Raw genomic sequence first — 8,217 nt, 5'->3', positions numbered from 1 at the left:
TGTTCTGCCTGAACTTCAATTTTCCCCTTCATTTGCTAAAAGGTTTGCTGTCATAGAGCACAGAATAGATCTGTACTCTTTGCCATGGTGAGAGGAATGAGAGTTGACTTGGTACCCTACCCGTAGTCATGCAAACAGTGAGCCGTGGCTCACTGGGTTTACAGCCTTCTGCCAATAGCAGTGATTCTCTGAATAGTAGCAACATTATACCTTTCAAACTCATGGAATCTTTGCTCTCTGTTCTTTCTAATGCTCCCTGAAACTTTGAGTAAATACATACATTCCCTTGGGAAATTGAGAATAAAAGCCAAATATAGTCATATATGCCATCAACGCTGTGTACTTGGTCTCTACCTCCAGAAAGCCCTTTAACAAATAAGATAAGCTTTCAAATGTCCTAGCAATGGTATTGAAGCAATACCCTGGTGTAAGGTGAAATCTCAGGGTTGTTTTGATTTGCATTTCCCTAATGACTAATGAAGTTGAGCATTTTTTAAGATGTTTCTCTGCCATCCGAAGTTCTTCAGGTGAGAATTCTTTGTTTAACACTGTACCCCATTTTTTAATAGGGTTGTTTGGTTTTCTGGAGTCTAACTTCTTGAGTTCTTTATATATATTGGATATTAGCCCTCTATCTGATGTAGGATTGGTGAAGATCTTTTCCCAATTTGTTGGTTGCCAATTTGTCCTTTTGATGGTGTCCTTTGCCTTACAGAAACTTTGTAATTTTATGAGGTCCCATTTGTCAATTCTTGATCTTAGAGCATACAATATTGGTGTTCTGTTCAGAAACTTTCTCCCTGTACCGATGTCCTCAAGGGTCTTCCCCGGTTTCTTTTTTGTTTTGTTTTGGTTTTTTTTGTTTTGTTTTTTTTTTATTCGATATATTTTTTATTTACATTTCAAATGATTTCCCCTTTTCTAGCCCCCCACTCCCCGAAAGTCCCATAAGCCCCGTTCTCTCCCCCTGTCCTCCCACCCACCCCTTCCCACTTCCCCGTTCTGGTTTTGCCCTATACTGCTTCACTGAGTCTTTCCAGAACAAGGGGCCACTCCTCCTTTCTTCTTGTACCTCATTTGATATATGGATTATGTTTTGGGTATTCCAGTTTTCTAGGTTAATATCCACTTATTAGTGAGTGCATACCATGATTCACCTTTTGAGTCTGGGTTACCTCACTTAGTATGATGTTTTCTAGCTCCATCCATTTGCCTAAGAATTTCATGAATTCATTGTTTCTAATGGCTGAATAGTACTCCATTGTGTAGATATACCACATTTTTTGCATCCACTCTTCTGTTGAGGGATACCTGGGTTCTTTCCAGCATCTGGCAATTATAAATAGGGCTGCTATGAACATAGTAGAGCATGTATCCTTATTACATGCTGGGGAATCCTCTGGGTATATGCCCAGGAGTGGTATAGCAGGATCTTCTGGAAGTGAGGTGCCCAGTTTTCGGAGTAACCGTCAGACTGATTTCCAGAGTGGTTGTACCAATTTGCAACCCCACTAGCAGTGAAGGAGTGTTCCTCTTTCTCCACATCCTCTCCAACACCTGCTGTCTCCTGAATTTTTAATCTTAGCCATTCTGACTGGTGTAAGGTGAAATCTCAGGGTTGTTTTGATTCGCATTTCCCTAATGACTAATGAAGTTGAGCATTTTTTAAGATGCTTCTCCGCCATGCGAAGTTCTTTAGGTGAGAATTCTTTGTTTAACTCTGTACCCCATTTTTTAATAGGGTTGTTTGGTTTTCTGGAGTCTAACTTCTTGAGTTCTTTATATATATTGGATATTAGCCCTCTATCTGATGTAGGATTGGTGAAGATCTTTTCCCAATATGTCGGTTGCCGATTTGTCCTTTTGATGGTGTCCCGGTTTATTTTCTATTAGCTTCAGAGTTTCTGGCTTTATGTGGAGGTCCTTGATCCATTTGGATTTGAGCTTAGTACAAGGAGACAAGGATGGATCAATAACCTTAAAATTATATAGATAGTAAATAAATAGGGAAGATTCCAAATATTACATTCAAAAGACAGAAAATCACATAAGTATAATGCTGTGCACCACAAAGGTCCTGATCAAAAATTCTAATTATTATACTGTGTATTCAAATACAGTCTTAAAATATTACACATTTGAAATTCCATGTTTGACATAGCTACCACATTTGTTAGACCTTAATGATTGTACTAAGGAAAAGCTGTTTAATCAATGACTATGACTATTATAAGAACTATGCTGTTTCAGACACACAAAATTATTCTATAAACAGGCAGAAAGCTAAATGTCATACATCAATGGATCCATTGCACTAAACTACGATGAATTAGGCAAGCAAGTTGCATGACTACAGGATCTGTTAGCGTACCCCTCACCCGGTTGATTTAGCCATTTTTGGCTGCAGCTTTTGTCTGGCACTTAGGCTGAGGTACTTAACCTTTAGACAAAGATCTCTAGTGTTGGTGACATTTCTATGGATTAACTGAACCTGTTACCCTTTACCGCCATGCTTTTCTCCTCTCAGATACAGCTTTGGTTATTCTCTTGCCCCAGTTTTTATAATACTATGAAATAAAACTTGTGAGTCAAGCGGCCAGTGCTACCTTCAAAACTATCCATATCAGAATAACAGTAAGCAGCTCTCAGATGAATTCTGGTTGACCTATATATAAGACCATCTAAGTTCCTCTCATCATTTATGTTTACTATATATCTACTTTAACCATTTTCAATTCAGAATCACCAATGCAATAGTAATATTAGATGATAAGTTAAAAGCCACATTTTAGATTCTCATACAGTTAATGGAACACAAGACCCCAGGTGACTAACATTTTCAGAACTTGGTCCTTTCATGGAATAATGTGTTTCAGATTATTCCGTTCTGCCTTAAAGTCCCATATTCAAGAGAATCCAGGATTTCTCATCTGCTCATGAATTTAAAAGTTCAAAATCTAGGGATATTGAAACTAGAGTAAATATATTCTTGATATTGGTATACCATTATAAGACAAATAACCATATTAGCTATTCAGTGCTATTTATTTCAATATAGAGATAACAGATTGAACACATACCTATTATTTCCTGAGTATTGATATATACTTGGGAGTATGAGTAAGGGGCTGGGTGTGAATGTTTGTATATTCCTTGAAGAGAAAATAGATGACATATTTTTTTTACATTTCTTTTTTTTTCCGATATATTTTTTATTTACATTTCAAATGATTTCCCCTTTTCTAGACCTCCACTCCCCGAAAGTCCCATCAGCCCCCTTCCCTGCCCCTGTTTTCCCACCCGGCCCTTCCCACTTCTCTGTTCTGTTTTTGCCCTATACTGCTTCACTGAGTCTTTCCAGAACAAGGGGCCACTCCTCCATTCTTCTTGTACCTCATTTGATGTGTGGATTATGTTTGGGGTATTCTAGTTTTCTAGGTTAATATCCACTTATTAGCGAGTGCATACCATGATTCATCTTTTGAGTCTGGGCTACCTCACTTAGTATGATGTTCTCCAGCTCCATCCATTTGCCTAAGAATTTCATGAATTCATTGTTTCTAGTGGCTGAATAGTACTCCACTGTGTATATATACCACATTTTTTGCATGCACTCTTCTGGAGAGATGGCTCAGCGATTAAGAGCACTGACTACTCTTCCAAAGGTCCTAAGTTCAAGTCCCAGCAAACACATGGTGGCTCACAACCATCCATAATATGATCTCACACCCTCTTCTGGAGTGTCTGAATACAGCTACAGTGTACTTACACATAATAAATAACTCAAAAAATAATGAAGTAGATGACATATTTAGTTTTCATATATTTTTACTTTGGAGTCCATTCTTTTTACAAAACAATGTTGATTTTTTTATTATTTTATTAATCATTTTATTTGTTTACATTTCAAATGATACCCCCTTCCCATTTACCCCTTCACTAACCCCCCATCCCATCTCCCCTCACCCCTTCCCCTTTGCCTTTATGAATTTACTTACTTATTTATTTACTGTTGCTGGAGGACCAACACATTGGATTTTTAATGTTTTTATATGATTTTTCTTTTCCATTTCTTTCCCCAGCCCCTTCCACCTGCTTTCTCTCAGACTGTGCATGTGCTTGCCTACAATCAAGTTTTTCTTTGATTTATCACTATTATGCATACACACACACACACACACACACACATATTAGTTATGTTATAGGAGCAATGGGTACCACATAACTTACTATCAATGATTATACTTCTGATATATTATGAACTATGCCCCCCTTTAAAATGTATCCTTGTTCAAGTAAATTTGGTGATATGATGCAACTTCCCTGTAGCCAGATGATAGCAGGTTCGGGGGTATTTATTAGCTAGATGCTGGCATCAGATCCTTGACAGTTTTATTTATTAGCACGTCCACTTGTTTCATCAAATGCAGAGAGTATTTCTAGGACCAGTTTCCCAAACTTGAGTTTTATGTGATGTAAAGTAATAATGTGTCTGTACTTCTTGTCAGTTTTTCTCAAGAATATCTCAGGAGTGATGCCACAATTACCACATTATATGGATTAAAGTTAAGCTTATACTATTTCCTATATCCAGTAAAAGAGGGGTGTCAAAAAGGTATAAACACCAGCAGGCCAGATTCATGACAGAGGCCTTGGATTTACAAACCACAAATGTATTAAGAAACGTAAATACTTCTGAAACATTTTGTTATAACAGTAGTCCTTTATAATAATTTCTTAGTTTATACTTCCCTGCAGATGGAGCTTCTAATGCCTGTATTTAATCTGTGTAAAACTGAGTCTGCAATAATCAGACTCATAAAAACTTTAAGTCATAAAAAACCCACAAAAAATGTGTTGTTTAAAAATGTTTTTGTGTTTGTATTTATAAAACTTGCCTGTATGGAAATTATTTTCCTTGTTATTTGACATATAGGAAAAGGATCCAACACTAAGAAATCACAGGTACTTTATCTTTTTATTGCTCCAGTATCTAGCATCACATAGAAATATTAAAACCAAAATGTATGTCTTAGGCTGCTATCATAGATTCAATATGTCGAGGGATGTGTAGTGTGTATGTTGAGTTAAAAGAGTGTCTAGCATTGGTCATAGTAGGTATTTCAATGGTAACTTCTTGGTCAAAAGGAATAGTTTGTTCTTGACAATCTATCTGCGTGCCACAGGGGATATTTCTCTGAGTCCTTTCAGACATGTACTCCACTTGTTCTTGTCAGACTTTGATTATCAAAACTAGATTTGGGGATATTAATTACAAAGAATGAACCATTGCTTGATTTTACTTGCCTTTCCTTTGGGAATTTGTTAGGATCAAACTTTTCAGATATGTTCTTGAAAGGAACTGACTGTGTTAGAATGACTGCAAGGGAATTGTTCTCCTGAAGTCAGGAGGTAGCTGGTCAGATGAGAACCTTAATGGTTAAATTAACAGGATGCTGTCTTCTCTTCCTACTTAGGCAGTGTGTTGCTGGGATCTAGTTCACTAATACCAATGAGAAAATTTGGGCTTAGTCAATTTTTCAACTTACATTGATTTGTTTTAAAGAATTGAGAGGTTTATCTTTGTCACATGGTATGTTGTGATTAATCAGATATATTCGATGGACAAATGGTTTAATACTTATTACAATTTGTCACATCAGACATGGCTTATCATGCCTTAATAACATCTAAATGTGAAATTAGTGAAACTGGGTTGGCTCTGAATTGTGTGTTAGCAGTGGCAAGTGTGGAAGAACCCCCACAGAGATGGATTAAGCTCTATCACCTTATTCGTTCCATTTCCATATGAGGGCATCCTCATATAATTAAGTTGAGCACATCTTTTATTCAGCAGTAAAGGAAATAGATATCCCATACAGAGAAGAAGGTTGAGGATTCATTAACATGGAGACCTAAGAAGTCATAGGATCTAGAAAGGTGATATTCTTTTTCTATTATTTGTTTTGTTTCGAATAAACATGCTGTTCAGGAGTACATTTACTCTTCATTCCTTTTATTGCCAAATTCTGAAAAGTGTTTGTTGTATTTTGCTGAAATTGGTGGTTTTGTGGGTACATTTTTAAATGTTAGTAATGAGTCCAGTACCCATTGTAGAAGTAGTAAAAATCGTACACTATCATGAAGTCATGATAGTATCCAAATTTTAGTGTCTACATAAAAGCAGCAGGTCTGTCTTGAAGAGTGGAGGTCAGAACTGTAATTTCTACTCAGTCAAGACAGAATGTTGCCATATTTCACACTCATTAGGTTGATATTTCAGGTCTTATTATGATATAAGTGAAGCAGTTTTATCAAAAGTACGAAAACTCCATGTAGGAAAAGTTTGCTGTCTGATATTTACAAGTCAATTTTTATTCTGACTGCTCAGATCACTCCATTCTAAGAAGGTGTCCATCTTAAACAAAGGAAGGTCCTCATAGTTAACTAATTATAACCAAAACTACAATCACTTCAATATTAATCACATTCCAGAGGTGAAGTCATATTTTCATAAACAGACACAGCTTCATGTCTTTGACAACTTCATCTAAAATCTTCTAAAGGTTAGCAAATGAGTATATGCTTACTGCATTTCCCTTTTATTTACTTTACAATGGTGTATAATTTAAAACCCACATGCAGTGAGATATTCAGTGTTTTAAAAGTATGAGGTCACTTTCCACATCAACATATATTTGGAGAGAAAAAATTAAAATGTTCAGTGGGAACGTGCATATGCTATGTTCTGCAGAAATGCAGAGAACACTAAAGAAAGGGGTTGCTAGCTAAGCCTTTGGGAATTTATTGGAGTTTAATTAAGCCTTGTTCAAAGCTGGACGAGACTTATGTGGAAGAAGTAAAAGAAGATGAGTGCCAATAACAATGATTTTAAAATGAAGATGGCTAGGAGAGCTAAAAATGTGTATAAGCTCATGATCCTTCAGAAGGAAATTATCTACTTTAGAAAGGGTGAGGTTAGATGTTAGAAGGTCTTTACAGTGCTGAGACAACAGGGTGAGATGTCACATAGTAGTTGATAGTTCCTGGACTTTCTTCTTGCCTCTAAAAAGGTTTGGCCTGTCAAAAGTAGGGATTCACCATTGTTGTGGGTAAGGAGCCAATTTACAGACATATATTCATCTGTGATTGCTTGACACGTGTTTTCTATGCTCGGAAGGATGACATGATCTCTGAAATGTACCACTCTGGAGAGGAGACAACCACAGCTAAGAACTGCCTTTTATTTTATGCAAGGGGAACACAATCATTAGAGGCTAGCCAGCTGAAGCTAGAGCAAAAGATTATTTGTAAATCTGCACAGATTTCAGGAAATTTGTTTGTTTGTTTGTTTCATTAAATATAGCAAAAGAAGTGCACACTATTGCTTAAACTGAAAATATTTAAAATTTGCCTTCTCAATCTAAAAATATAACTATATTCCACTATCAATGAATCCAGAAATCTTTTGGCAATGATGTTTTTAAAACTGTTAATAGTATTTGTGCTACTTATACTTATTTGTTCTTAATGATTGATTTCACCTCAGATTTAGAGCTTGTCTTATATGAAATCATATACTCTATGCCCTTTGTGTCATCTGTATAGATCTACTGCTTATTAGGAAGATTTTGTCAGAAAGCAACTGGATTATTTTCTCCATTGAGGAGTTAGAATGCATTTTACTCTTCTTGGGATGATACAGAAAATGATGTCAGTAGTCAATATATTCATATTTCTAAGTAGCATTTCTGAATATTTGACACATATAGTCAACACTTCCTTTAAAATTTATGTACAAACACACATCCAGCCTTCTTTATTTAGTGTTGGTATGGTATGTATCTGTCTTAGGATTTCACTGCTGTGAAGAGACACATTGACGAAGGAAACTCTTTTTATTATTATAAAATAATTTTATTTATTTACATTCCAAATATTGCTCCTCCCCAGGTCCCCTCCCAGAATTCTTCATCTCATCTCTTCTCCTCTTTGCTTCAGAGAGGGTACTGTACTGGCTGGTTTTATGTGTCAACTTGACACAGGCTGGAGTTATCATAGAGAAAAGAGCTTCAGTTGGGGAAGTGCCTCCATGATATCCAGCTGTGGGGCATTTTGTCAATTAGTGATCAAGTGGGGAGGGCCCCTTGTACCATCTCTGGGCCGGTGGTCTTGAATTCTATCAGAGAGCAGGCTGAGCAAGCCAAGGGAAGCAAG

This window comes from Apodemus sylvaticus, chromosome 15 (assembly GCF_947179515.1).
Source record: "Apodemus sylvaticus chromosome 15, mApoSyl1.1, whole genome shotgun sequence".
Classification (NCBI taxonomy): Eukaryota; Metazoa; Chordata; class Mammalia; order Rodentia; family Muridae; genus Apodemus; species Apodemus sylvaticus.
This window is presented reverse-complemented; position numbering follows the sequence as displayed.